We start from the raw sequence: 26,320 nt of genomic DNA on the forward strand, positions 1-26,320 counted from the left end.
CATTGTTTTATTTTAAGAAACTGACATGGGCACCCAACCTTCAGCAACCCCCAGGCTGATCAGTCAGCAGCCGTCAATACAGAGGCAAGATTTCCACCAGCAAAAACATTATGACTTGGTAAGGCTCAGATATTCATTAGTAATTTTTAGCAATTAGGTATTTTAAGTTATGTGCATACTTTTTAGACATAATGCTATTAATTACTAATTAATTATTAAACAACCATTAGACGACAATATAGTTTAAGCATAACTTTTATAAGCACTGGGAAACAAAATGTTTGTGCGACTAACTTGACTGTAACATTTGCCTTATTGCAGTGGTCTGGAACCAAACCCACACTATCTCTGACGGGTGCTTGTAGGTTTTTTGTTGTTCTTTGTTTTGAGATGGGGTTTCACTCTGTCGCCCAGGCCAGAGTGCAGTGGCATGATCATAGCTTACTGCAGCCTCAAACTGCTGGGTCAAGTGATTTTTTTCTACCACAGCCTCTGGAGTAGCTGGGACTACAGGCATGCAGCACTATGCCTGGATATTTTTTTTAATAATTTTTTTTTTTTCTGTAGAGACGGGGTCTCACTATGTTGCCCAGCTGGTCTTGAACTCCTGGGCTCAAGCAATCCAGCCACTTCAGTGTCCCAAAGTGCAGCCATTACAGGCTTGAGCCACTGCACCCAGCTTGTCTGCAGTTTTTAAAACAAAAACGGCTGGGCGCGGTGGCTCACGCCTGTAATCCCAGCACCTTGGGAGGCTGAGGCAGGTGGATCACGAGGTCAGGAGTTCGAGACCAGCCTGGCCAAGATGGTGAACCCAGTCTCTACTAAAAATACAAAAATTAGCCAGGTGCAGTGGTGGGCACCTGTAGTCCCAGCTACTCGGGAGGCTGAGGCAGGAGAATCTCTTGAACCCAGGAGGCAGAGGTTGCAGTGAGCCAAGATCGTGCCACTGCACTCCAGCCTGGCAACAGAGCGAGACTCCATCAGAAAACAACAACAACAACAACAACAACAACAAACAGCATAATTTAAAAGATTAAAAGTTAAGGTAGATTTTTACAAATGTATATATCTACCATTACAGTATCATACAGAATGGTTTTACTGCTGTAAAGATTCTCCGTGCTCTGTGTATCCGCCTCTTCCTTCCCCTCGGTCCATGGCAACCGCTGATGTTTCTACTGTTCCCACAGTTTCACCGTCTCCGGAACGTCCTATACTTGGAATAGAATAGTATGTAGACTTTTCGGATTGGCTTCTTCTCTTAGCAACATGCATTTAAGTTTCCTCCTTGTATTTTTCTGTGGCTTGATAGATCATCTCCTGTTAGCAGTGAGTAATATCCCGTTGCCGTTATACTTTTGTCAAGACTCAGAACGTACAACGCGAAGAGTAAACGTGAATGTGCTCTGTAAGCTTTGAGCCATAATGAAGGGTCAAGGTAGGTCCTGGTTGTCACAGGTGCGCTGTGTGAGGCAGGAAGCTGTGGTGGGGAGGCTGTGTGTGGGGAAAGGAACATGTGGGAAGCCTGTACTCTCTCCTCCGTTTAGCTGTGAACCTGCACTTCTCTAAAAAATAAAATTACTTAAAATTAAAAGCAAACAATTAGAAAAATGAAAACATTACAATGTGTCATACAGTTTTCAAATCGCAAGACAGAAAAAGACGTAATAAAATAAAGTATAGAAAACAACAATGATAGGAATAAAACATCAGTGACAGAAGGCAGAAGACAGAAATGTGGAGCCAAACACGTTAATTTATTTTAATCACTAGTTATATTCGTTTATACCAATTTATATTGATTTAACATATTAATTTTGACTAAATGGCATTAAAGAAGGTTTGAGGAGTTTGCGTGTCACATTCTGGATGAGAGGGTTCAATAATATTAACTCTTTAGTTTGCTGTAAATCATTTAAAAATATGCTCAAATTCCAATAAAAATTCCAAGAAAAATATTTTTGAACAAGAAAATGTGATTTTAAATTGGTCTATTGAACACACACATGGCAGCCAATATTATAAAATGTACTATAAGATATTGAAGATTATTATTACCATTCAAAATTAAACAAATTTGAAATGGCACAAAAATAAACACATTAATGAAAGAGAATTAAAAACAGAAATGGAGCACAATTTTATCTCATAACAGGGTAGCATTCGAAATCCACAAAACAAGAGCTATTGTTCCATTTATGGTATTAAAATATTGGGTGATGATTTGAGAATATAAAATGATAGAATTGAATCGTGGTCCCGTGCCTTGCATGAAAGTTAATTCCAGCATTAAACATAAAAAAAAAAGAGAGAGAGAGAAAAGAAAAGAAAATTAGCTGTGTGTATATGTTTTATGACCTTGAGAATGAATGTCTTCTAAAATCAAAATTTCAAACAGAAAACATATAAAAAGGAATAATAAACCTAATGTACCTAAAATGTAAATTCTTACACATTTCAACACCAGGCAAATAGCACAAAACAAACTGGGGAAATTTTTACAACAATTATGTTACATAAAAGTTAAAATCCTTACAACATATACAATGTATAAAACAGTATGATTACTGCTTATTAATACCATTATGATTACCTGGTCTTCCCGCATACCAGTCCTCGTCCGGTGCCCGGTGGTGAAACGGAGCCCTCCCTCTCTGGTCACAGTGGAGGATCCAGCAGGAACCTGAGCCCAGACAGGCTCCAAACCCTGAACCCTGCCTAGACTTATGAAGGGTGTGAGCCAAGCCGGGACCTCACACTCCCTCCTGCAATGACGCAGATACCCACTCACGGCAGAGATTCGGTCCCTCTCTGGAAAAGCCGTGTGACAATTATTGCAGAAACTTGTTTCTTATGTTCCCAGGCACATGGAGAAAGCTGGTCTGGAAGACTGATGTCCACATGCCAAGAGAAGCACTCATGAAACACACGCTGCATGCACCACACCATGTGCACACGCACACACCCCAGGCACCACACACACTGCAACACACCATGTGCACATGCACACACCACACACACACCACACCCACTGCACACACCACACCATGTGCACACCTTACACACACCACACACTGCACACACGCCACACACATGAACCTACTACACACACACCACACCCAGTGCACATGCCACACCATGTGCACATGCATACACACACCACACACACGAACCTACTACACACACCATGCACATACAGCACCACACCCACACCACACCCACTACACACACACACTGCACACACCACACCACACACACGAACCTACTACACACACACCACGCACATACAGCACCACACACACACCACACACACATCAAACACACACCCCACACATACTCCCCACATACTGCACACGTACATATAGCACTACACACACAGAGCAAACACACACATCACATACACACACCACATGCATTCAACACACACATCAAACACTACACACACTGCACACACACAGCACCATGCACACACAAAACAAACACACACATCACATACACCACACACACATATCACACGCACACCACACCACACATAGTACACATACACATCACACACACATACACCACAAACACAGCACATACACACACCATGCACCACCCACAGTATTCACACATGACACCCACAATACACACCACACACACATATACATACTCCATGCACTTACTACACACGCAGACCACACACACACCATACATACACATCACATGCATACATCTGCGCACACCTCACAACACAGAAAGCACCACTCTCCTTTTGGTTTCCTTAAATAGACGGTGATCTGTTTTGCTCCGGGAGAAACTAGTGTCCTGTAGTATGATAAGCAATGAGATATTGGGGGGATAAAAAAAAATCAGAACCCCTCAAACCCCTCAGAGAAAGAGGTAGGATAAAAATGCACCCTTTATGCTTGATGCCATTATTGCTGTTACTAGTATTCTAGATTACTCAGTACATCCACAGGGTTTAATCTTTAGAAAAACTGACTCCCTTCACTTCCGTCTTCTGAAGTCATAAATCGCAATTTGTTTCCTAGAGCTCCTGCCATTTGCAGCGAGCTCACAGCATTACACAGTCAGCACACAGAGCCTGGGGCTGCTATCCAACCGCCAAGACAACCGTGAGTCCACAGAAGAGAATGTTCCTCCAAGGTAGACACCTGGCTTCACAGCGGCAGAGCAGGAAGACGTAGCTTCGGGAACCAGGCCGCACCGGTTCAAACCCCAGCTCCTCTGTGACCTTGGGCGAGTTACTTAACCTACGTGCTCCCGTTTCCTTGGGTGCAAATTAGGAACAGTGAGTCCCTGCCTGAGGGGTGTCTCATATGCATCTGTCTGCATATCTGTGTATTCGTTATTTATCTACCTGTCAATCATCCATTAACAAGGAGGAACATGAGAGGAAATCAGGGTGACCTTGACATCCTAGTTGTGCACCTGCACAGAGGATGGTCTCCAATTCCACAGCTACTTCTCTTTAGGGAATCAAGCTTACTGTGTGTAGGTTACAGGTGGTAGAATTTGCCTTAGCTATTCACTTACTGTGTAGAGGAGACTATGAACAGTTGGGTAGACAGTCCTTGAAGTGTCATTTATGTCATTTATGTGAGATATAATGGAAAACACTATTATTCCATGTATACTGTTGTAGTTTTTAAAAGTTGGGTACACGTTTTTGAGATGGAGTTTTGTTTCTTGTTGCCCAGGCTGGAGTGCGATGGTGCGATCTCAGCTCACCACAACCTCCGCCTCGTGGGTTCAAGCGATTCTCCTGCCTCAGTCTCCCGAGTAGCTGGGATTACAGGCATGCGCCACCATGCCTGGCTAATTTTGTATTGTTAGTAGAGACGGAATTTCTCCATGTTGGTCAGGCTGGTCTCAAACACAGGTGATCCGCCCGCCTTGGCCTCCCAATGTGCTGGGATTACAGGCGTGAGCCATCGCGCCTGGCCTCATCTTTGTTTTTAATCGATGACTGATTGGCATATGGAGCACACCCCATGGCCTTTGCATTGCCTGTGAAGTCTCAGGTGGTTCTTACTTTCTATAGAGCCAACACAGAGCACTAACCTTTATATGTCATGGAAGCCACCCTTCAGGAAAGCAGGAGGAGTATAGGGGTCATTACAGGGGTTCCTTATTCTCTATTTCCTGCTGTTACAGGAATCTAGTTGTGAGTTCTCTAAATTTAGATATAATTTACTTTCTCTTATAGCATATGCTCACGTGATTTTAACAATAAGATGTGAGATAAGAGGAGCTTATGTTAGTCCATTACTAACAGACACATTTCAGAATTTTGTCTGCTTTTCTTTCTCCTGAGCTGACCAGGAACACTGGTCCTTCACGAGGAAAGGGCTATGGCTCCTGGGGAGACTTGGCAGCTCGAGCTCTGTGACTACTCATCTTGCAGTAGAGCTACTGCGGTTGCTTCAGTGACTGAAATTATTTTTATATATTTTATTATACTTTAAGTTCTGGGGTACATGTGCAGAATGTGCAGGTTACATAAGTATACATGTGCCATGGTGGTTTGTTGCACTCATCAACCTGTCATCTACATTAGGCATTTCTCCTAATGCTATCCCTCCTCTAGTCCCCCAGCCCCCAACAGGCTCCAGTGTGTGACATTCCCCTCCCTGTGTCCATGTGTTCTCATTGTTCAACTCCCATTTATGAGTGAGAACATGTGGTGTTTAGTTTTCTGTTCTTGTATTAGTTGGCTGAGAATGATGGCTTCCAGCTTCATCCATGTCCCTGCAGAGGACATGAACTTACCCTTTTTTATGGCTGCACAGTATTCTGTGTTGTATATATGCCATATTTCCTTTATCCAGTCTATCATTGATGGGCATTTGGGTTGGTTCCAAGTCTTTACTATTGTGAACAGTGCCGCAATAAATATACGTGTACATGTGTCTTTATAGTAGCACGATTTATAATCCTTTGGGTGTATACCCAGTAATGGGATTGCTGGGTCAAATGGTATTTCTGGTTCTAGATCCTTGAGGAATTACCACACTGTCTTCCACAATGGTTGAACTAATTTACACTCCCACCAATGGTGCTTCTCCACATCCTCTCCAGCATCTGTTGTTTCCTGACTTTTTAGTGATCACCATTCTAACTGGCATGAGATGGTATCTCATTGTGGTTTTGATTTGCATTTCTCTAACAACCAGTGATGAGCTTTTTTTCATATGTTTATTAGCCACATGTCTTCTTTTGCAAAGTGGCTGTTCACATCCTTCATCAACTTGATGGGGTTGTTTTCTTCTTGTAAATGTGTTTAAGTTCTTTGTAGATTCTGAATATTAGCCCTTTGTCAGATGGATGGATTGCAAAAATTTTCTCCCATTTTGTAGATTGCCTGTTCACTCTGATGGTAGTTTCTTTTGCTGTGCAGAAGTGCTTTAGTTTAATTAGATCCCATTTGTCAATTTTGGCTTTTGCTGCCGTTGCTTTTGGTGTTTTAGTCATGAAGTCTTTGGCCATGCCTTTGTCCTGAATGGTATTGCCTAGGTTTTCTTCTAGGGTTTTTATGGTTTTAGGTCTTATGTTTAAGTCTTTAATCCAAGTTGTGTTAATTTTTGTATAAGGTGTATAGAAGGGGTCCGGTTTCAGTTTCTGCATATGGCTGGCCTGTTTTCCCAACACCATTTATTAAATAGGGAATGCTTTCCCTATTGCTTGTTTTTGTTAGCTTTGTCAAAGATCAGGTGGTTGTAGATGTGTGGTGTTATTTCTGAGGAGTCTCTTCTCTTCCATTGGTCTATATATCTGTTTTGGTACCAGTACCAAAGCATTTTGCATTTCAGTATCATGCTGTTTTGGTTACTGTAGCCTTGTAGTATACTTTGAAGTCAGGTAGCATGATGCCTCCAGCTTTGTTATTTTTGCTTAGGATTGCCTTGGCTATGCGGGCTTTTTTTTTTTTTTTTTTTTCTTTGGTTCCATATGAACTTTAAAGTAGTTTTTCCAATTCTGTGAAGAAAGTTAATGGTAGCTCGATGGGGATAGCATTCAATCTATAAATTTCTTTGGGTAGTATGGCCATTTTCATATTGATTCTTCCTATCCATGAGCATGGAATGTTTTTCCATTTGTTTATGTCCTCTCTTATTTCCTTGAGCAGTGGTTTTGTAGTTCTCCTTAAAGAAGTCCTTCACATCCCTTGTAAGTTGGATTCCTAGGTATTTTATTCTTTGAAGCAATTCTGAATGGGAGTTCACTCATGATTTGGCTCTCTGTCTGTTGTCGGTGTATAGGAATGCTTGTGATTTTTGCACATTGATTTTGTATCCTGAGACTTTACTGAAGTTGCTTATCAGCTTAAGGAGATTTTAGGCTGAGATGATGGGGTTTTCTAAATATAAAATCATGTCATCTGTAAACAGAAACAATTTGACTTCCTCTCTTTGAATAGGAGTGGTGAGAGAGGGCATCCTTGTCTTGTGCCAGTTTTCAAAGGGAATGCTTCCAGTTTTTGCCCATTCAGTATGATACTGGACATCAAGGTCACCCTGATTTCCTCTCAGGTTCCTCCTTGTTAACCCAACCTTCAGGTCCTATTGCTGTTATCATTTGAGCATTTCTCAAATCTCACTGATACTGATTTTTTTTTTTTTTTTTGGAGACACAGTTTCACTCTGTCGCCCAGGCCAGAGTGCAGTGGTGTGATCTCGGGTCACTGCAACCTCCGCCTCCTGGGTTCAAGAGATTCTCCTGCCTCAGCCTCTGGAGTAGCTGGAATTACAGGCATGAGCCACCACACACCCGGCTAATTTTGTATTTTTCGTAGAGACAGGGTTTCGCCATGTTGGCCAGACTGGTCTCGAACTCCTGACCTCAGGTGATCAACCTGCCTCGGTCTCCAAAAGTGCTGGGATTACAGGCATGAGCCACGATGCCCAGCCCCGACAGATCTCTCCTACGTACACATCAGTTTCAGGCATTCAGGGTGGTTTAGACTCCCCCACTTTCAAGTCCAGGCTCCATGCTGCTGCTAACGTGATCTTCAAACCCTGACTGGCCCTCACTGGCCCTTTGCCTAAAATCTTCAAGTGGTTCCCCATCATCTTCAGGATGAAGTCCAAACTCCCAAGCATGATACTCAAGATGCTATAACCGGCCCCTCCTACCTGACTTCTTGCCCTTCCCCAAACGTGTCATCCTCCCTCATCTTCCTTCAAAATATAGAAGCCAGGCAATATTTCAGGTGCTTGGCCCACACGAATGAACCAAACAGAGATCCTGGCCTGTGTGGACCTCGTATTCTTATGGGAGAAGGTGAGAGGTAGGGAGGTGGATGGTGGAAGAATGGCTGAGTAATCGGGTAAATGGATGAGATGTCTGATGATAGATGGATGGATGGTGGACATACATGGATGATTGATAGGTAAGTAGATGATTGGTGAATGCGTAGACAGATACAGAGAGGTTGATAAATGGATGACTGACAGGTAGATAAATAACGAATACACAGATATGCAGACAGATGGACAGAGTGTCATGTGGTTATAACGGCAGTGGAGACATGAGTCAGGATGGGGAACGGGAGGGATTGTGTATGAAGAGGTGCCGTATTTCACAATTTTACAGAAACAGGATAAATGAACCATACTTCTCACGTTGGGTCTGGCTTCCCCTCCAGAGCAGAGCCTGCAGTCTCTGAGCTGAAGCGTTGGTCTCCTCCACCCACCCTCCCACTCTCAGCCACCCTCTCTGCCATGTGCCTCTCTCCCCCACGCCTTCCTGCCTTTGAAGAGGTGAGGTAAGGTGCACGGGTGAACAGAAAACGCGCCCAAAACCAAGAGATCACCATCTCCTGCTACACCCACCTCTCTCAGGCTTTTATCGAGAGAGAAGAGTGCGAGACAACCACAACCCACCACACTTATCTCGTAGAGTAGCTGGGATTGTGAAGATGGCACAATCCAAAGGTAAACACAGGGTTTATCAACCCCGCTGCAGCATCGTGGAGAGAGAATGTAGGAAGCAGACGCAATGGTGACTGACGTGGATCTCCTCTCCCGTGTGGTAAGATGTCAGGCCGAAGCTGGGCTTGCATCTTCCTGCGAGGAGCGGCCCCGTGTGATCGTCAGCCATCGGGCAGCCTCCCTGAATTTCAGCTTCCTCATCTATAAAATGGAAGGCAGACCCCACTGGCTTCCATGAGAACTGAAGCTGTATGAACTCACGCCTGCGTGCACGTCTGGGTGTGTTGTGTGTTCAGACAGGGCGCCCGCACAGTGGCATTGACACACGGTGAGGGAAGTGTTCACCGCAGGCTGACAGCACACGGGCACCTCCACAATCCTGAACTCGACAGGGGCCTCCGAGACACCCACGTGAGTAAGAGAAGGTCTCAATATGTGTCAGGGCTTAAGACCTCTGTGAAATAACGGAGGTTGGATTTGGGAACAAATCCTCCTTGGTTCCATCCCCACACGTTTTCCTGGGGTCAAAGCCTCCTTGGAGAAGGCAGCAGGGGGCGCCGTGGAGGTGGCACCAGCTTTTCATTCAGGCTCTCAGCTGTGTCTTTCTCGTTTGCACGGGTGACACTCCCCGAGGCCATAAAACCTCTCTAGAAAGAAGAGCAGAGCCAGGAGGCCAGGCAGACGGTGACTGAGGAGGATGCAGAAGTGGCTGATCACACAAGCCTGTGTGGACCGAGAGATCCGTTACAGCACGACTGACTCATAGCCTTTCCTCCACCACGAGCGAGTTCCGAGACTCACAGGCTTTCCTCAACCACCGGGTGAGTTCTGTCATCCCTTAGACTCCGTTTTTTCTTCTGACACAGGAGACAACAGTCACAACGTCACCTGATTATCATGAGAGCTCCATGTGACAACAACGTGAGAACGCCGGTGAAGGGCATTTGAAAAACAAAGGTATTCACCAATCGGGTCCATCACCAGTGACGAACCCCTGCCCTCACCCATGCCCTGGGAACTACACAAGAATTCACAGGTAATTTTCTTTTAAAGAAGCAACTTTAACCTACATGTTGGAAAAACTCAGAGTAATTCAAACGTCAATCACAGCCTGAGTTTTTGTTGTTTTTGAGATGGAGTTTTCCCCTGTCTCCCGGGCTGGGGTGCAGTAGCGTGATCTCGGCTCACTGCAACCTCCACCTCCCAGGTTCAAGCATTTCTCCTGCCTCAGCCTGCTGAGTAGCTGGAACTACAGGTGCCCGACAGCCTGTTTTCTGTTGCTAAATTAATGAAATTTCAGCTGGCCACGCCCAGGTGGGCAGTGGCAACTCAGGCTCCAGACAGCCCTGTGCAGATGACATCATAAAACACGGAGGAAAAACAAACAGGAAACACATGACAATGTGTGGTTTTCGTTTCTGTTTAGAAAAGTAGACCTGGAAAACAAATCACTGAGGGTAAGGGAAAAAACTATGCTAGCAACCACGATTAAAAAGTTATTTAACAGTGATGCCTAAAAATGAGAAAAATTTGGCATGAGATGATAATCTTTTTAATTAGTATGAAATTCTGAATAGTAGACAACGTGGGCTTGTAAACCATGTGAAGAGCTATTTCCCAGACACTGGGGTCTCCCAAGAAGGTGTGTCTGCACAGAAAGCTGGAGGCCCATCGCATGCTGGAGACCCACACCCACCGCGCTTCTGCCTCGCCCAGTGGCTGGGCACAGGCACCCTCCTGGCACAGGCGGCAGATGGATGTATTGTCACCCCCCACCCCGTGCTTACCTGACCGATAGCGCTCATCTCGTGACCTTGAAGACCTTTGGCGGTGGTAGCGAGAGGCAGAGGAAGGAGTGACAGGAGCCCGGCGTTCTTGCAGCAAAGCTTGGTCCACCCCTGGATTTCAGGGAAAACAGCAGTGAGGCGTGGCTGTGCTCAGCAGACTCCAGCAAATCATTCCCTCCATCCCCACAGCAAAGCCAGAGCTACCCACGGGACTGGGCACGGCGGCACCTCAGAGCCCACAGGCAGGAGGGCCAGGACTGAGGGGGAAGCTCTCCCATAGCCGGGGAGACCCCTCCTGCCTGGACGCCACCACAGACCCTCTCACAGCACAAGGGTCCACTGACAGGCAGGAAGAGACACAAACTCAGCCACAGGTAGCAACTGAATTCCTGGGAGTTAGAGAAACAGGGCCCAAGACACAGACTCAAGTTATGACCTTTCATGTAATAAATATACAGAATGGGTTGTATAAGTTCTTAAGAAAATTTAAAAGTTATTATTAAAGCAATTTTTAAAACAAATCTTACAGGATAGTTTAACAATATAATTCAGGTAACCAGGACATACCATGAACGACCAGCTTTGCTCATTCCAGATTACTCTCTGGAAACACACTCCATTTGCTGCCAAGGGTTAACAGATTATATTCGACTATGAATTACAATTATTTGATGAATTACAAAAAAACGTTAATGTGGTCAGATGAAACGATTTAACGGTATTGGTCAAAACACTGACATGAATCCACCTGTCACAGTACTGGTTATACTCAGGTAACAACAGGGTGGCAAGGAACACAACCAGACGAAACTAAGCCCCCAAAGGAAGGACATCATCATCACAGATCCATGAAGAACTGCTCTGATACCGTGGGAAAAACGGCATCCCCACAGTTCCCTGAACGGCTCTGAAACCACAGAAAGGACGTCATCCTCACAGCTCCACGAAGAACTGCTCTGAGTCCACGTGAAGGACGTCATCCTTACAGCTCCACGAAGAACTGCTCTGAGTCCACGGGAAGGACGTCATCCTCACAGCTCTGTGAACGGCTCTGATACCATAGAAAGGACGTCATCCTCACGGCTCCACGAAGAACTGCTCTGAGTCCACGTGAAGGACGTCATCCTTACAGCTCCACGAAGAACTGCTCTGAGTCCACGGGAAGGACTTCATCCTCACAGCTCCACGAAGAACTGCTCTGAGTCCACGGGAAGGACGTCATCCTCACGGCTCCGTGAACGGCTCTGATACCACAGAAAGGACGTCATCCTACGTCATCCTCACAGTTCAGTGAAGAACTGCTCTGAGACTGAGCACCAATCACTAACAGATGCTTCTTCAGAAATGGATCAGTAATATTTGATTGAAAGTAAACTAGAAATAAAGTTTTAAGTTAACAAAAGAGATATTTAGTCCCTGGTTTTCCATGATGGGCTCTTATGACAGCTGTAGAGTCTGTGGGCTTCATATTCCTCTTACTCAGGTGGTTTCTGCACGTCAGCTTTTAATGGTGTGTGTGCAGACCCTACGTGTCAGGCTGGTGAGTTCAGAACTAAGTGAAGCACAGCTCCACACCCCGCCACCGCCCCCCCACACCCCGCCACCGCTCCCACACCCCGCCACCGCTCCACCACCCTGCCACAGCTCCCCCATCCCGTCATTTTGTTAAGTCTCACGTGATCTTTCAGCAGCATCCAAATCACCATCAGTTCCTGAGGAACAAACTGCTGCTACCAACCTCTCGTAGTCGTCATCTACAAATGATCTTTTAAAAACGATCTTCAATTACCTTTTTATCAAACAGATGCATTTTAGGACATCAAAGAGTGTTATCAAGTCTCACGTGAAAAACAGTAGTTACCTGGCACTTACGTTCATAAACACGGACTTATCACACGACTTCCTGAATTGTCCTTTAGACACCTCCCCTTACAGCACTGTGGTCATCACGTCAGGGTCTGCAGTGTGCTACAAATACCGTCCTATCTTACGCTTTTCAATGATTCTGGAGTTAATACTTTTTATCTATTTTCCATTATCCTGGCTTTCAATGTACCTATTGCCAACCCTTTCACAGTTCTTCCGCAGAACTGAAAAACTCTTTCCCATACTTTCTCGCCCACGATCAAACACTGATAACCTGGTGAGAATCTCTGTTTGATTTTCCTGGAAATCCTCTTGGAGCCCTGCCCCAATCCCCAACGTGCTACCCTCACTGGGCCGTGCCTTTCTTCCCGCTGGCCGTGCTGCTCGCTATGTTGGTCACTCGTTCTCAGCCCCTCAACGCCCCCTCCTCTCCCCACTCTCCCATCCTAAAAGAGCACCTCAAGTGCTTCAGAAAGGACGGACGAGAAGGAACACCTGGGGGCCCCGCGTGTCCGAAAGTGCTTTTCTCTCTACCCCAGTGAGACTGGGTCTTTCTCCTAGATATGGACTTCCAGGTGAAAGTTAATTCTATTCATTGCCTTTCATTTCCTTTATTGGTGAGAAGTTAAACGTCATTCTGATGCTATAATCTTTACGTAATATCCATTCCTTTCTCTTCTTTGATAATCTTTTCTTCATTCCCACTGGAGGAGCTGCAAGCCAAGCTGTAATATCTATTCCTTTCTTTTCTCCCTCCATAATCTTTTATGCTGTAAAGCAGATTTTTCTTCTCGTGGGGGCACACGACCAAATCTCTCCCCCAGGAGGGCTTCATCGGGGCTGTTTCATTTGCCTGAAGAGTCCTCTCCTCTCCTGTTTCATAACCAAACACGGGCACGTTCATCCCTCTGGGCTGGGCTGTTTCCTCCACACGTGTGCTCTGACCTGGGGCCTCTGTTTTCAGTACCACCCCCAAATCTGGAGCCTCCCCGGTTTAATTTCTCCAGATAACACACATGGCTGGGAAGAGGGGGAAGAGGGGGAAGAGGGGGAAGAGGGGGAAGAGGGGGAAGAGGGGGAAGGGGGGGAAGGGGGGAAGGGGGGAGAGGTGGCCGCCTGCTTCCTGGACACCGTTCTCTGGGCTCCACGTGTACAGCACCCACGGCTGTCCCCCTTGTCTTCATCTTGGCTTTCTCCATTTTGCTAAATGATGAACCACAAATTCCTCTACCTGACTTTTCCTGTGCTGTGGACTTACAGTCACTGACATCTTAGCACAGTTTGGAGAAACAGAGATAAATGCACACTTTCAAGTTGCCAAGTATAACCAGTGGCTGGACATTTTTAATGCTTCACGTTCAATCTCAATACTGCACCTATCCAGTCCATGCAAACACGCTTCTCGGGATTACCTCCAACCCTAACCTCCTCTTGGTGCCTACGGACAACGGCGTACGGAGTTCTAGGCTGCTGCTCGGCTTCTCACAGGCCTTGTGTCTGAGCTCAGAAAGCTACTTTCGCATACCAACCTTGTGAATATCTCCTCTCAGGTGGAAATGCAAAGTTGCAACAAAAGTTTGAAAACAAATGAATAAAACAGAAGACTAGCTTCTACAGGTTGCAATAAGACAGCAAAAGAAACAAGTATGAACTCGCACGTTTCCTTCATTCATTTTCTTCTGACGTCATCCCAAATGAGGCTGGAGGTGGCTTAATGGTGTGTTCTGGGAAGAAGACAGCCACAATTGAATAGGCGTCGCTCAGCTGGATTCCAGCCTGTGACCGCACAGGACCGAGGGGTAGCAGAGGGGCGTCCCCACTGTTCCCATCACAGGGAAACCAAGCGCGGCTGCTGGAACAGATGCCTCTTGGTAGCAAGAACACAAATGATCACGAAGATGCACGACTACAGCATACTGCTCTGCGCCGCTGAGAGCTCACATTCATAGTCACGTTCAGTTTAGGGAAGTGTGGTTGAAAATCAGCTCTCAGGAGCGTCACAAAGACGGGAAGCCCCTTGACAGAGGTGTGGTCAGGGGAGAGAGGCCGGCGTGGTCCCTGGGAAGGGGGCGTCCCCAGGGAGATGGGGTGGCTGCCTTCAAACATTCAAGCCTCTTCAGGCAAAAACACGGCCGAGATGGAGATAAGGTTCTCCTCCCAGGAGCACCTGCTCAGCTTTCATGCGTTGGCCACGCGAGGCACCAGCTCAGCTCCGCTCCTCCGGGGACGGGAGATCCCGTGCCTGCAGTCAGGGCCCTGATACATCCGCTCCTGTCACTCTGTGGGATCTGGGCAAGTTCGTGACCTTTCCCAGGCTCAGCCTCCTGCCTCTGGACAGAAGTGGCAGTGATAGCTAACACTGCAGCCCCGGCCTAAGCACCTGAGAGTCACTCGTTCATCAGCACGAGCAGCACCAGGCCGGGACTGTCACTTCTGCTGTTTTCTTGGCAAGGAGACACAGGCGCAGAAGCCATCCGTGAGTGGGGGCGGCCCGGGGCCACCTTTGTGCGGTGACTGAACATTCTCCCATGACTGCTTTTCATTTGCAACGGGGACCCCTCTCCCCAGGCCCTTCTGCACCCTCCTCTGAGGGCAGAGGCTGTTGTTTTCCTGGTACCTGCCGTGGTGCCCAGAGCCTCTATCTCTGTTACAGGAACGAAATCTGGCTTGTCTTGAAGCCAGGAAGAGACCTTTTTGGAACTCCATTATGAAAGTTAGTATTTGGACAGAGTATCCTTTTAAGAAAATATGGAAACTGCTAGAATTTCAGGTCCAGAAACGAATCTTGGAGCAAAGAAAAGCCTGAAGGGGGGGAGGGGAGGGGAGGGGGAGGGGTGAGAAGAATGGGGGCAAAGGGAGGGGTTGGAGGCGGGGGAAGGGGCGGGGGGAGGGAAGGGGTGGGGGGGAAGGAGCGGGGGAGTGGAGGGAGGGAAGGGAGAGGGGGAGAGGGGGAGAGGGGAGAAGGGAGGCGGGGGAAGGGAGGGAAGAGGGGAGGGGGAAGGGGAGAGGGGGGAAGAGGGGAGGGGGAAGGGGAGAGGGGGACGAGGGGAGGGGGGAAGACGGGAGGGGGAGGGGGAAGGGGGGAAGGGGGAAGGGGGGAAGGGGGGAAAAAACTCATGGGAGAATGAGAGAATACTATGATTAACATTAGCAGCAACAATCTTTTTTTTTTTTTTTTGAGATGGAGTCTCCCTCTGTTGCCCAGGTTGGAGTGCAGTGGCGCGATCTCAGCTCACTGCAAGCTCCGCCTCCTGAGTAGCTGGGACTACAGGCACCGCCACCACGCCCGGCTAATTTTTTTGTATTTTTAGTGGAGACAGGGTTTCACCGTGTTAGCCAGGATGGGCTCGATCTCCTGACCTTGTGATCCGCCCGCCTCGGCCTCCCAAAGTGCTGGGATTACAGGCGTGAGCCACCGCACCTGGCCTAGCAGCAATAATTTTATAAAGGTAGGTGACATGGATAATTGTTTAGAAATATTAAAATTACCAAAATTGACTCAAGAAGAAAGAGAAAACAAGCTGCAAACGGGGAGTACATATTTGCAATACAAAAAACCGGCAGTGAAATTACTCATAATATGTAATGGCTATAAATTAATCAGAAAAACAAACAAACACTCCACTAGAACAATGTGCAAAAATGAAACTAGACCGGCTAATAAACACAGACAACATGATTAACCCACTAGTAACCTTGCAAATGCAAATTTAACAGATGCCACATAGCATCTGTCTGCAGGGCGAATATTAAAAAGCATTCCATTTGAACTGAGGTCTACAGCAGTTGTGGAGCAACAGGGACTCTCATTTGCCACACCTGGGACTATAATTGGTCACCACCACTTAGATGAGCAATTTGGTAACAACAGTAAATTTAAAAACATACATAAACATGATTAGTAATTTCACTAATAGATCTTTTCCCAGACTAAATCTCACGTAGAAGGAAGTAACAAATAAGCAATGTTTGTGGACCAAAGAATTAGAAACAATGTAAATTTCTATCAGTGGGAGGAAAGATAAACAAATTATTATATGTCACTGAAATAAAATGTTATAGGATAGCAAAAACAAAATGAGCTAGGGCTACAATCATCCACCTGAATGAATCTCAAACACAAAATACAGAGTAAAAACCTAAGTGGCAGAATTATAATTAGAGAATGAAACTGTGTATAGATTTTAAAACACCTACAAAACAACACTATACCTTTCTATGGACTAAGTATGTCCATAAGGAATACACTTACGAATGCCTTACACCTCATACATGCATTTCCGCTCAGCTCAGACAACCACCAAGCTGGGCAATTTTACTCCCAGCTCACAGGACAGGAGTGGGAATAACAGACCAAAATTCAGAATCTGTTTACTTCTGCAAGGAAAGGAATGGGAGGGAGGGAAATAAGATTAGGAAGGGGTCCATGGCGGGCAGGGACTTAATTCATCTCTATTCATTTTTTTTTTCCTTCTTTCCTTCCTTCCCTCCTTCCTTCCTTCCTTCCTTCCTTCCTTCCTTCCTTCCTTCCTTCCTTCCTTCTTCCCTCCCTCCCTCCCTCCCTCCCTCCCTCTCTCTCTCTCTTTCTTTCTCTTTTCTTTTTTTCTTTTTTTTGTGAGACAGTCTCACTCTGTCACTCAGGCTGGAATGCAGTGGTGCAACCTTGGCTCACCGCAATCTCTGCCTCTCAGGCTCAAGCCAGTCTCATGCCTCAGCCTCCCAAATAGCTAGGATTACAGGCTCACATCACCACGTCTGGTTAATTTTTTGTGTTTTAGTAGAGACGGGGTTTCACCATGTTGCCTCGAACTCGAACTCCTGAGCTCAGGTGATCTGCCAGCCTCAGTCCCCCAAAGTGCTGGGATTACAGGCGTGAGTCACCACGCCCGGCCCCTGTTTGTTTGTTTGTTTGTTCTTTCTTTCTTCTTTCTTTCTTTCTTTCTTTCTTTCTTTCTTTCTTTCTTTCTTTCTTTCTTTCTTTCTTCTTTCCTTCTTTCCTTCTTTCCTTCTTTCCTTCTTTCCTTCTTTCCTTCTTTCCTTCTTTCTTTCTCTTTTTGGTTTTGTTTTTTGAGACAGTTTTGCTTTGTCGCCCAGGCTGGAGTGCAGTGGTGTGATCACGGCTCACTGCAACCTCTGCCTCCCGGGTTCACACCATTCTCCTGCCTCAGCCTCCCGAGTAGTGGGGACTACAGGGGCCCACCGCCACGCCCGGCTAATTTTTTGTATTTTTTAGTAGAGACAGGTTTCACCGTGTTAGCCAGGATGGTCTCGATCTCCTGACCTCGTGATCCGCCCACCTGGGCCTCCCAAAGTGCTGGGATTACAGGCGTGAGCCACCACGCCCAGCCCATGTTTTATTTCTTTAAAGAAAAACCTCTGAAGCAAAGAGGGCAAATGACACAACGATTTGACAAAGCCGGGTGATGGGTAAGTGGGTGTTTGTTATATTAATAGTATTAATTATACTTTGTAGGCTGCTTGAAATAGTACAAATCTATGTGATAATCCTAGATACTGCTAAGTGCTGTGTAGAACGATAGTGCGTTGTGACAGAGAAGGACAAAGACATTGGAGGAGGGGCTTAGACAGGGTGTCCAGGGAAGGCCCGGGCATTTGAGTTGGGTCCTGAATGGCAAGAAAGAGACAGCCCTGCAGTGATTTGAGGGCAGATCATTCAGCAGAAGGAACAGCAGGTGCAAAGGCCCTGAGGCAGGAACCGACTTGGCTGGAGCACGGGAGGATGTGGAGAGGAGAGTGCACAGGGAAGGAAGCATTTCCTCTTTGAGTCCGTCCTGTGCAGGGCTGACCCTGGTGAAGGTCTGAGTGCCCCACACCGCCCAGAGCCCTTCTGGGACTGGGGTGTGTGCACAGCCCCATGATGTCTCCTGAGCTGGCAGCAGCTGCTAGGAGTGGAGTGCCCCGAGCCGAGGATCAGGGTTGAGGACAGTGGACCCCCACTCTCGTTCTAAGCCTGTTCCCGTGGAGACAGCACAGCTGGCTTTTGTTGGGGGCCGTGAGAGGCCCTGCTGGCCTCGGCCTTCCTGCGTGTTGGCCTGAAAATGAGGGGGAAGAGGTCCCGTCCGTGAGGCCTCCAGTGAGCGCAGCTCACATCCCAGCTCGGAACTCTAGGAAAAGAGACACCGTTGGGAAACCAGGGCAGTGCCAGGGAGCCTGCCGACCCCGGAGCCTTTCCTCCACCTCACCAGTGTGCCCCGCCCGCGGTCAGCCCAGGCCTGCTGCCTCGCCTGGCCCCCTTTTGAGCACCCTCTGAGTGGGCAGAGCTGCTGGGCGCCACTTCCCCTGTGCTCGCCTCCTCTAGGCCAGGTCTCCCCAGTGGTGCCAGGACGTGTAGCGCCCGGTCCCCTCTTCTGTAAGCTGAGTAAAGCTGCCCAACTTGGAGTCTGTCTGGGCTGAGTGGAACACATGAGGGGGAAGGTTTTCGAGGGTCCTTAAGATGTGCTTCGCTGCTTCCCTCCCTCTAGACTCAGTCCTTGCCAACAGGACCTGGCCCTCTTCTGCTTGCCTGCCTTCTGGTGGTCCTCACGGTGCTTTCCACAGGGTGTAAACAAGTACTCGTGAGCAGCATGCAGCGGGAGATGGAGAGAAATAACTCATGAGAGTGTATGACTGGCCCAGAAACAACGGGCATCCACTCCATGCAAAAAACGTGGAAGCCCTCATAGTTAGGTGACTGGGTCTCTGCCCGCAAGGCCCTAGGAAAGCTAAGGGTTAAGCAGCAGCCAGAGCAAGAAGGCTGCCCGTAGCTCAACCTCCTTCCAGCCACCCGAGCCCGCCAGCCCCAGGCCCAGCCGGGATGCCGCAGCTTCTCGCTACCCTGGCAGACACAGGCCAGAGCTGGAGGGGGAGTCTGGGGGCCCATAGGCACAGAGCCAGGAGACCTGGGCACCCCTGACACCTGGCCAGCCATGAGGGGCCAGGCCCACCACTGTCCCACGCTGGGGTTGGTCTTCAGCCACCCAATGGGTCAGAGCAGCGTGGCGTGGCAGCGGGCCTGCAGCTCGGCTGTTGTGACCATCTCCGTGTGCTGCTCCCAGCAGAGGGCGGGTTCATGCCTAGCACCTCCGGCTGCTGCGAGCTGCTGCCTGTAAGAGACGACCAGGCCCCACCCGTAGCGCTCAGCTGGGTAAATTGCTGAGGAAACCGAATCACAGCTAGACGAGGGGAGTGAAATCATCGTGTCCCTTTCCTCTGTGCGCTCACAGAAACACAGGCCCCACGCGGAAAATACGATGTTCCTCCCAGAGCTGCAGAACGAACAGGCTGTGCTGGGTGAAAGAAAACACCACAGTTGGATGCCAACTTTCCTTAGCAGGAGAAAGAATGTGGCCTGGGGCCACCGCTGGCGATGACAAATTTGCTTCCAGAGCCCTCAGACAAAGCCCTTCCAGCGTGGGGCCCAGCATGCGTCCTCAGAGGCTGGGGAGGCACCTCCTCTGCGGCCCAGGGAAGGGGCTCCCCAAAGACGCACAGCAGGGCCAGGGTGGACTCCTTCAGGCCGACCTGCACCTGGGGCCCGTGATTATCTTTAGGTATATATATCTCTCCATCCCAGCCCTTGGAGACAGCCGCCTGAGCAATTTGGGGGTCCATCTGAGCGAACAGCGGGTAGGATGGCGGTCGGGAACTGGGGAAGAGACGGTCACATCAGATGAAATGGAGCAATAGTGTGGTCAGCACGGGCGGGGCTTGTCTTTTTCTCCCAGCTCAACTGAGGTGTAATTCATCAATAAAAGTGTGTACATTTAAGATGTACGATGTGATGATTTGATCCACACATACACTGGCAAGTAATGACCACAATCAGGCAATGAATGTGTCCACTGCCTCACAGGCACCCTTTTTTTGTGGTGAGAACATGTAAGATCTATCCTCTTAGTCCATTTCAAGTAAACAATACATTGTCATTAGCTGGAGTCACCACGCTGTACCTTACATCCCCAGAAGTTACTCCTCCCGTGACTGCAAGTTCGTAGCTCTGACCCACATCTCCTCACGTCCCCCACTCCAGCCTCTAGAAACCACCGTTCTACTCTGTTACTATGAGTTTGATTTTTAAGATTCTGCGTGGAACTTGTACTTTAAATTCATTGTCTATTTTAGCCCTCACAACAGTCCTATAAGGTACGTATTGCTATTATTCCTATTTCACAGGTAAGGCAACTGAAGCTCAGAGAGGTTAAGCAATTTGCTCCAGATCGCACAGTAAATATATGTCAGAGCTGGGCTTTGATTGATATGATATGATATGATATGATATATGACATGATATCATATGAAGAGTCCAAGCTCTTAATATCACCAAGTGAAGTGAAATGACAATTAACAAGTGGAGAGAAATGAAATGCCTGGCTCTTGATGACCTCACACTGGACCAGGTGAAAAAGACTCTTGCTTGTAAAAGAACTGACTTTCAATTCAGTGGCTGTTTCCTTCCCCAGAATAGGTTATGAAAAGCCTGTGGCTCTGAGTTGAAACATGAGGCCTGATGCACAAGGTGAAGTCCAGGATAAATGTGAACTTCCTAACACCCACTGCCCGAGAAGACGGCTGTTCTGAACAACTGTTCTCTGCCGCTGGAAATGCTGCCCTGAGGAGGCAGGTTTTTCAGGTGTGTGGCTGGTGCCCTGAACCCATTGCTTTTGCTACCTGGCGCTGAGCCCTGTTCTGGCAGCCACGGGTTAAATCAACAAGGGGGAGTGGTGGGGAAGCTAGAGGGAGGGTCAGGGGAGGGTGCATGGGGAGGGCCGGGAGAGACGCCAGCTCTTGTTGGGTCGGACACACCTGCATTGCTCCCCAAACCTCAGCAGGGCAGCCCCCGGGGAGGGTGACCCTGCACATCAGAGAGGGGCTGGGTCCCCTGTGCACAGGTGCCTGTGGGGCTGGAAGTGTGTGTGCATGTGCCTGTTCACATGTGGACATGGGCTGCTCGCTAATAGGTGACCGTGAGCCAAACAGGGTCATCATCAAGCGTGAGGCTGGTGTCTTTGCTCTCCTTGAGCTGGGGCCTCAAGTCAGCAGGGAAGAAGGGAGAGAGGGAGAGCGGTGGGGAGGAATTCCCCTGCTATTGTTGGAAAACTAAATGTCCTAGATCACCGTTGAGATTGTTTGTTAACTAACAGTTAACAGATGCCAAGCGAAGGTCTATCAGCGGGGGCCAGGCGCCCTGGTCCCAGCACACTCAGTTGGCACCTGAGGTCCCTGTGTTAATAACTTGCACCTCCCACGGTGTGCTGGGTTAGGGTGATGAGGCGTGTGCACCCTGCCTGTGAGTGTGTGCACACTCTGATGCAGCCCACCCATCTAAGCAGGGCTCCGCCCTTGGCAAGCCCTGGCTCCCAGCGGTGGCTCAGATTCCAACTGGAGGAAAGCCGTCTACACTGAGGGGTCTCAGCCACAGGCATGGGTGCCCTCGGCCTGCACGCCCTGCTGGTCTGTCAGCATCCAGGCTTCAGCGGGATGCCAGCTGACTCTGTAGGACCCTGACCTACCTGGGCTGTGCTGCTCTGAGGAGTGGCCTCCCCTCCACCCCAGGGCAGCTCTCTTCTTCCTCCTGCACCTTCAGGCCTCAGCTCAGGGTGGGTCTGGCCCACCTGCCTATCCAAGGAGATGAAGACGTGTCCTCCCAGCCGCAAGGTGTTCTCGGGTGTCTGCCCCTGTGAGGCGCTGCTGGACCTGCAGGGCAGGCACGCGGAGTTTGGGGGTGGGATTGAGGAAGGGATTTACTCTCAGGGGCAGGGACAGCCTGGGGAGGGATGGCCAGGCTGGCTCCTGTGGAGAGTTGGTGCCCCTGGAATCTGCGTGCCGGGGAAGGTGTGGAATCCCTGGAGGCTGCAGCTGTCAATGAGGATGAGAGTAGCAGGGGGTTGTGGGGCAGCCCTGAAAGCCGCCAGCCAACACTTGGGCAGGATTGGCTGGCAGCCAGCCTGGAGCAGGCTTTGGGTGGACAGACCACTAGGGCTGCCCTCCCCTGGAAGACACTGGGGTCTGGCTGGGAGGGAGCAGAGAAAACCCCCTTTGAGGCCCCTCTGGCTCTGAGCTTCCTGCGAAGGGGCGGGAATTCCTCCTGCTGGGTCATGGAGTTCTCACCTCATTTCCAGGCAACATCTGTGTGGGGAGCTAGGCCAGCCTCTCCTTAGCTCTCTCTGTCTTCTTTGCCAGGTCCGTGTCACCTGCCCCTCGCTGTGATGCTCCCAGTGCCTGAGCTGGTGTCACTCCCCTTGGTCTCTGGCACCACATTATGAGCCTTTGGGGTCACCCTGGGCCCGGGGAAGTCCTGGCTCTGCCATTTCCTGGCTTTGCAGACTTAATACACCCGGCACAGTACACCTGGGGAGGGTGGCCAAGAGAGCAGCCAGCACTGCCAGGCCCAGAGTGTCTGCTTCACGTTCACTCACTCACAACGCCCATTCAGTCCCCCAGTTCCCCACGGAACCTTCTGAGACCGTGTGGGAGGCCTGTGGTCCCAGGTCCCGGGTGAGGGGAACTTAGAGTCACAAGCACACGCCGGCCCTGGCTCTGCAGTTCCCGCCCGCCCAGCACGTTCCTGTACTCGGGCGGGGACATGCCCTGGGCCTTCCCTCCAACCACTCAGTCCCAACTGCACTCCCCCACAGCCACACACAGCCACACCAACACCTCAGTGACCTGGCTGCCCCCTGAGAGATCCCCATGACCGCCCCGCCTTGGATTCAGAAAACACCTCTCTTCAAGCAGTTTGAATCCTGACACGTTGGAGGGGTAACTTCTGAGCCTCTGTCTCCTCATCTCTGAAATGGGCCACTGACGCAGGTGAAGTGCTACTCGGTCCCTGGCCTACAGTGGAACCCACGCATCTGAGCCCCTGGAGAGGAGCCGTCAGAAGGCCCACGGGGCCAGCCAGCACCTAGCTGTCCCAGCTCAGTGCCCTCTGCAGCCGGTACCCCACGTTGCCCACAGGGCCTGCACACACACACAGAACGGGACATCCTGGGCAGCTACGGCCCATCCACCAGGCCTGTTTCTTCCGTGAAAACCTAAAGGTTCTTGTGAACTCACACACGTCTGCTAAACTGATTCCTATTTTGAAAATTGTGGGCCGGGCGCGGTGGCTAATCCCAGCACTTTGGGAGGCTGAAGCGGGCGGATCACGAGGTCAGGAGATCGAGACCATCCTGGTTAACACGGTGAAACCCCGTCTCTACTAAAAATACAAAAAATTAGCCGGGTGTAGTGGCAGGCGCCTGTAGTCCCAGCTACTCGGGAGGCTGAGGCAGGAGAATGGTGTGAACCCGGGAGGAGGAGCTAGAAGTGAGCGGAGATCCGGCCACTGCACTCCAGCCTGGGTGACAGAGCGAGACTCCGTCTCAAAAAAAGAAAATTTTGATGTTTCACGTGGAAGATCATTGATTCACAATGACGTAAACACACTGTGTGGAAACGCCTGAGTCTCTTTTTTTCCTGCTGCCTGTGGGAGATGAGTCACCGAGACCCAAAGGCTCCCAAGTGCCCCCCGTGGGATGGACCTCATTCAGTCTTTTTGTTTTGCTGGAGCTCTGAGCTTTTGTGTGTAAGCAGGAGCGATTCACACACGCACACCACACACACACACATGCACACACTGTGCCCTCTGTAAAGGCGTCTCACACAGGCACACAATCACAGTGGCCAGGAGCCAGGCACCGCAGGTCTGCAAACTGATTTCTCCCTGCATATCCCATTGCTCAGAGCTGCCTTGGCGTGGCTCCCAAGCACAGGGACCCAGTGTCCGTCCCGCAGGCTGGCATGGGCCACAGGATGGAGCTTGTCCAGGTGCAATGTTCAGGGGTTACCTCGTGGTGGGTGGGCCATGCTGCAGGGCTGCCTGCCCATCCCCTGCCCAGGTTTTGCACCAAAGCACTGAGCTCCGGCTCAGCCTGCAGCCTGTCCTACAAGGGAGATGGGGCTGGGATCCCCAGCCCACAAAGGCTGGCCCAGCACAAGCCTTTTGCTGGGGTCTGAGAGAAATCCTGGAGATTTCTGAGGGATCCTCGCCTCCTCCCCACAGGCTCCTCAGCCTCTTTTTCAGAAAGCAGGTGTGTGTGGGCACCAGGCCCAGCATGCAGGACACTGCCCCGCTGCAGGGTTCCCCTCCCTCATGCTGTCTGCCCGTCAAAGGGGCCCTCGCCCACCCCGAGTGGCCTCACCTTGAAACACAGGCAGGCGTGGCCAGGGCCAGGCAGGGCCACCCCCGAGAACCAATGCCCCCTTCAGAGCCAAGCCTGCCCCTGAGATGGGACACAGAATTCACAGAACCCACAGCCTGGGCGGCCACGGTGCAGGAGGAGGCAGCGCTCAGAGAACTGGGCTTCTGGCTCCGAATCACTCTTCCCTCCGACTACACCTGGCATCTTCTGCCTCTCACCCAGGAGGGAGAAGGTCCTGCCATGGGAACAAGGCTGCAGGCCTGCAAACCTGCTCCACCCCAGTGGGGTGCTTCTCTCAGGCCCCAGAGCCCCCAGCCAGTCCCCTATTCAGAGCATGCAGCCCCCGGCCTAGGTCTGGGGTAAAAGCCATTTGTTGCCTAGTGAGGGTGCGAGGAGGGCATCCCTGCCATGTTTTATGGCCCTTTCTTTCCTGCCGTCAGCTCCTGCCTCCACCCCTTTCTCCCCTGGGAACACACTCCCCCCATCTGCTACACACAAAAGCCCATTATGGCCTCTTGCTTTGAGACCAGCGTCACCCTGGAGACTGGCGCCTTCCGGCCCAGCCGTCCTCTCCCCACCCCAGCCTGGCCCTGGCTCCCAGGCTGGCCTGCTGCCCCCGTGTCCCCCTTTAGGGTCCCCTCCCGTGAGCCGGGAGTCTGATGTGCTCTCCGTCTCTCCTCGGGGGCCCTGCCTCACGGTCGGGCTCCGCTTCTGTTGCTGCTGCACCCTGGAGGCCCCCAGGACCGCTCCACACTCACCATCACCCTGGCTTTGTGTCACAGTCTGCCTGGCACAGGTGCAGGATGCACAGGCGTGGATGGCATGTCGCTTTCCCAACCCGCTCGGCAGGGGTAGCTGATAACTCAGGGACAGCGCAGACACAGCACTGTGCAAAATGACGCTGATGTCTCAGTGACGTGAGCCGCATGTGCCTCGTCTCACCTGCTCACGCTCTGAGCCTCACTTCAGCAACAGGAGGCAGGAAGCACTCCCAAGCCCAGGTTTTAATAAATCCTCTTTTCATTATCACTCCCATCAGAGGGCTGCTGAGGATTCTGGATGGAAGGAAGAAGGTGAGCAGGTCGCTGGGAGAAGCCCAGGACCAGTCATGAGCCGGGACATCCTGCACTGCCAGCAGGAGGTCCCACTTCCTCGTACTGGTGTCACTTATAAAAGCAGTAATGAGTGAACATAGACACACAAAGGTACGTGCAGGGAAGAGCCTCTCCCCAGAGGTGGCCACTGGCAGCAGGTTGGGTGTCAAAGCTGACTGTGTTCCGTGATCAGACGAGATCGGGCACCTTCAGGGCGGTGTGGCCGTAGACAAAGCTGACTGCCTTTAACTCTTTCATCCACACTCACTCCGCCCAGGCGCTGGAGGAGGGGCTGAATCGGGCCACTGCAGCTCCTGCCGCAGCCCCCACACATGTTCACCCGGTCGCGCTCACAGCAGCCCAGCAGGCAGGTACATGGCTGCCCTGTTTTACAGGTGAGCAAACCGAGGCACAGAGGGGTCAGTCACTTTCCTTGAGCCCCACAGCCAGTGCTG

The 26,320-nt window shown here is 50.0% G+C and overlaps 3 long non-coding RNA genes across 4 annotated transcripts; 2 read left to right on the top strand and 1 right to left on the bottom strand.

The window, feature by feature from the left end:
- Positions 1-10,730, top strand: LOC139357043 (uncharacterized). Its single transcript, XR_011609635.1, has 3 exons — positions 1-118; positions 1,313-9,972; positions 10,514-10,730. It is a non-coding gene; the product is annotated as an uncharacterized lncRNA (long non-coding RNA).
- Positions 2,156-25,678, bottom strand: LOC105464149 (uncharacterized). The gene is made up of 3 exons (XR_976674.3): positions 25,530-25,678; positions 10,724-10,834; positions 2,156-2,265 (listed from the first exon to the last, which is right to left on the bottom strand). It is a non-coding gene; the product is annotated as an uncharacterized lncRNA (long non-coding RNA).
- LOC105464148 (uncharacterized) lies at positions 17,612-25,535 on the top strand. Of its 2 annotated transcripts, none has more exons than XR_011609636.1 (3): positions 17,612-18,016; positions 19,072-21,218; positions 23,324-25,535. It is a non-coding gene; the product is annotated as an uncharacterized lncRNA (long non-coding RNA). The 2 variants fall into 2 exon arrangements; XR_976673.3 differs by having other exon boundaries at positions 19,813-21,218.
- Positions 25,679-26,320: the final 642 nt, after the last annotated feature.

The sequence above is a fragment of the Macaca nemestrina genome, chromosome 11 (assembly GCF_043159975.1).
Source record: "Macaca nemestrina isolate mMacNem1 chromosome 11, mMacNem.hap1, whole genome shotgun sequence".
NCBI lineage: Eukaryota > Metazoa > Chordata > Mammalia > Primates > Cercopithecidae > Macaca > Macaca nemestrina.